Here is a 3611-nt window from a genome sequence, read left to right on the forward strand (position 1 = left end):
ACGTCAAGTGGTTTCATTTAGCTTTTTTCAATGTCTGATTTTCCTAATGTATCGAAGCGTTTAAACAAGTATCCCCAATTCACTAAATAAGACCTCGTGGCGCAATGGTAGCGCGTCTGACTCCAGATCAGAAGGTTGCGTGTTGAAATCACGTCGGGGTCAAGCCGACTCTTCTTGACATCAAAAGTGTGAAGTCTAACATCAAAAGTGTTTACTCTGCTTTGGTTTCATAATCAACAACGTTCCTTATGTGATTGATTTGGATCTTGACCTATGGGCTTTTTTATGTGGCAATACGAACTCAGATGAAAATGTGGAAACGTGACCTAAATTTAAACCCAAATTCCTTCGAGCCAGAATCGAACCAGCGACCTAAGGATAGCCAACACTTCATCTACAGTGCTCCGCTCTACCAGCTGAGCTATCGAAGGATGTAAAAAGCCCAAGCCACATCAACACACCAAGAAATTGAGAACGCCTTACCTCTTTAAGTCATTGGGGGAATTTAGTCTGCTTTTTGTGGCGAATGCATCAAGGACCCTTCACAGGAAGCACCACCTTGTTTTCTGAGACCTCGTGGCACAAGATCAGAAGGTTGCGTGTTCAAATCACGTCGGGGTCAAACCGTCTCTTCTTGACATCAAAAGTGTGAAGTCTAACGTCAAGTGGTTTCATTTAGCTTTTTTCAATGTCTGATTTTCCTAATGTATCGAAGCGTTTAAACAAGTATCCCCAATTCACTAAATAAGACCTCGTGGCGCTTTCCGAGACCTCGTGGCGCAAGATCAGAAGGTTGCGTGTTCAAATCACGTCGGGGTCAAGCCGTCTCTTCTTGACATCAAAAGTGTGAAGTCTAACGTCAAGTGGTTTCATTTAGCTTTTTTCATTGTCTAATTTTCCTAATGTATCGAAGCATTTAAAAAAGTATCCCCAATTTTCTTAATAAGACTTTGTGGCACAATGGTAGCGCGTCTGACTCCAGATAAGAAGTTTGCGTGTTCAAATCACATCGGGGTCAAGCCGTCTCTTCTTGACATCAAAAGGGTGAAGTCTAATGTCAAGTGTGTTCATTCAGCTTTTTCAATGTCTGATTTTCTTAATGTATCGAAGCGTTTAAACAAAGAAGCCCCAATTAATTTTCTGAGACCTTGTGGCGCAAGATCAGAAGATTGCGTGTTGAAATCACGTCGGGGTCAAGCCATCTCTTCTTGACATCAAAAGTGTGAAAGTCTAACATCAAGAGTGTTTACTCTGCTTTGGTTTCATAATCAACAACGTTCCTTATGTGATTGATTTGGCTCTTGACCTATGGGCTTTTTTATGTGGCAATACGAACTCAGATGAAAATGTGGAAACGTGTGTGCTGAATTTAAAACCCAATTCCTTTTCTTCTGAGTTCGTGTTTTCTGAGACCTCATGGCGCAAGATCAGAAGGTTGCATGTTCAAATCACGTCGGGGTCAAGCCGTCTCTTCTTGACATCAAAAGGTTGAATACTCCCCACGCCACAACAACACACCAAGAAATTCAGAAAGCCTTACCTCTTTATGATATTGGGGGAATTTAATCTGCTCTTTGCGGTGAATGCATCAAGGTCGCTACACAGGAAGCACCACCTAGTTTTCTGAGACCTCGTGGCGCAAGATCAGAAGGTTGCATGTTCAAATCACGTCGGGGTCAAGCCGTCTCTTCTTGACATCAAAAGGGTGAAGTCTAACGTCAAGTGGTTTCATTTAGCTTTTTTCATTGTCTAATTTTCCTAATGTATCGAAGCATTTAAAAAAGTATCCCCAATTTTCTTAATAAGACTTTGTGGCACAATGGTAGCGCGTCTGACTCCAGATAAGAAGTTACCGGAATTGAACCAGCAACCTAAGGATAGCCAACACTTCATCTACAGTCCTCCGCTCTACCAGCTCAGCTATCGAAGGATGGAAAAAGCCCCACGCCACAACAACACATCAAGAATTTCAGAAAGCCTGACCTCTTTAGGTTATTGGGGGAATTTAGTCTGCTTTTTGTGGTGAATGCATCAAGGACCCTACACAGGAAGCACCACCTTGTTTTCTGAGACCTCGTGGCGCAAGATCAGAAGGTTGCGTGTTCAAATCACGTCGGGGTCAAGCCGTCTCTTCTTGACATCAAAAGTGTGAAGTCTAACGTCAAGTGGTTTCATTTAGCTTTTTTCATTGTTTAATTTTCCTAATGTATCGAAGCGTTTAAACAAGTATCCCCAATTTACTTAATAAGACTTTGTGGCGCAATGGTAGCGCGTCTGACTCCAGATAAGAAGTTTGTGTGTTCAAATCACATCGGGGTCAAGCCGTCTCTTCTTGACATCAAAAGAGTGAAGTCCAACATCAAATGTGTTTACTCAGCTTTGGTTTCATAATCAACAACGTTCCTTATGGGATTGATTTGGATCTTGACATATCGGCTTTTTTATGTGGCAATACGAACTCAGAAGAAAATGTGGAAACGTGTGTGCTGAATTTAAAACCCAATTCCTTCGAGCCAGAATTGTACCAGCGACCTAAGGATAGCCAACACTTCATCTACAGTCCTCCACTCTACCAGCTGAGCTATCGAAGGATGGAAAAAGCCCAACGCCACAACAACACAACAAGAAATTCAGAAAGCCTGACCTCTTTATGTTATTGGGGGAATTTAGTCTGCTTTTTGTGGTGAATGCATCAAGGACCCTACACAGGAAGCACCACCGTGTTTTCTGAGACGTCGTGGCGCAAGATCAGAAGGTTGCATGAAACCAGCTTTGGTTTCTTAATCAACAACGTTCCTTATGGGATTGATTTGGATCTTGACATATCAGCTTTTTTATGTGGCAATACGAACTCAGAAGAAAATGTGGAAACGTGTGTGCTGAATTTAAAACCCAATTCCTTCGAGCCAGAATCAAACCAGCAACCTAAGGATAGCCAACACTTCATCTACAGTCCTCCGCTCTACCAGCTGAGCTATCGAAGGATGGAAAAAGCCCCACGCCACAACAACACATCAAGAATTTCAGAAAGCCTGACGTCTTTAGGTTATTGGCGGAATTTAGTCTGCTCTTTGTGGTGAATGCATCAAGGACCCTACACAGGAAGCACCACCTTGTTTTCTGAGACCTCGTGGCGCAAGTAATAAGACCTCGTGGCGCAATGGTTGCGCGTGTGACTCCAGATCAGAAGGTTGCATGTTCAAATCACGTCGCGGTCAAGCTGTCTCTTCTTGACATCAAAAGGTTGAATACTCAGCTGTGGTTTCGTAATCAACGACATTCCTTATGGGATTGATTTGGATCTTGACATATTGGCTTTTTTTATGTGGCAATACGAACTCAGAACAAAATGTGGAAACGTGTGTGGTGAATTTCAAACCCAATTCCTTCGAGCCGGAATCGAACCAGCGACCTAAGGATAGCCAACACTTCATCTACAGTCCTCCGCTCTACCAGCTGAGCTAAGGTGGTATAAACGTCCATAAGGAACGTTGGTGATTATGAAACCAAAGCTGAGTAAACACGTTTAAACAAGTATCCCCATTTTACTTAATAAGACTTTGTGACGCAATGGTAGCGCGTCTGACTCCAGATAAGAAGTTTGTGTGTTC

General features: G+C 42.7%; 5 non-coding genes across 5 annotated transcripts; 2 read left to right on the forward strand and 3 right to left on the reverse strand.

Annotated features, from left to right (window-relative positions):
* The first annotated feature begins 90 nt into the window (after nucleotides 1-90).
* On the forward strand, nucleotides 91-162 carry trnaw-cca (transfer RNA tryptophan (anticodon CCA)). The gene has a single exon. It is a non-coding gene; the product is annotated as a tRNA-Trp (tRNA).
* Nucleotides 163-344: 182 nt separating this feature from the next.
* trnay-gua (transfer RNA tyrosine (anticodon GUA)) lies at nucleotides 345-431 on the reverse strand. Its single transcript is given in 2 exon segments — nucleotides 345-380; nucleotides 395-431. It is a non-coding gene; the product is annotated as a tRNA-Tyr (tRNA).
* Nucleotides 432-2248: 1817 nt separating this feature from the next.
* On the forward strand, nucleotides 2249-2320 carry trnaw-cca (transfer RNA tryptophan (anticodon CCA)). The gene has a single exon. It is a non-coding gene; the product is annotated as a tRNA-Trp (tRNA).
* Nucleotides 2321-2504: 184 nt separating this feature from the next.
* Nucleotides 2505-2591, reverse strand: trnay-gua (transfer RNA tyrosine (anticodon GUA)). The gene is given in 2 exon segments: nucleotides 2505-2540; nucleotides 2555-2591. It is a non-coding gene; the product is annotated as a tRNA-Tyr (tRNA).
* Nucleotides 2592-2897: 306 nt separating this feature from the next.
* trnay-gua (transfer RNA tyrosine (anticodon GUA)) lies at nucleotides 2898-2984 on the reverse strand. Its single transcript is given in 2 exon segments — nucleotides 2898-2933; nucleotides 2948-2984. It is a non-coding gene; the product is annotated as a tRNA-Tyr (tRNA).
* Nucleotides 2985-3611: the final 627 nt, after the last annotated feature.

Source organism: Sinocyclocheilus grahami, unplaced genomic scaffold, assembly GCF_001515645.1.
Source record: "Sinocyclocheilus grahami isolate Dianchi unplaced genomic scaffold, SAMN03320097.WGS_v1.1 scaffold1163.1, whole genome shotgun sequence".
NCBI classification, from domain to species: domain Eukaryota; kingdom Metazoa; phylum Chordata; class Actinopteri; order Cypriniformes; family Cyprinidae; genus Sinocyclocheilus; species Sinocyclocheilus grahami.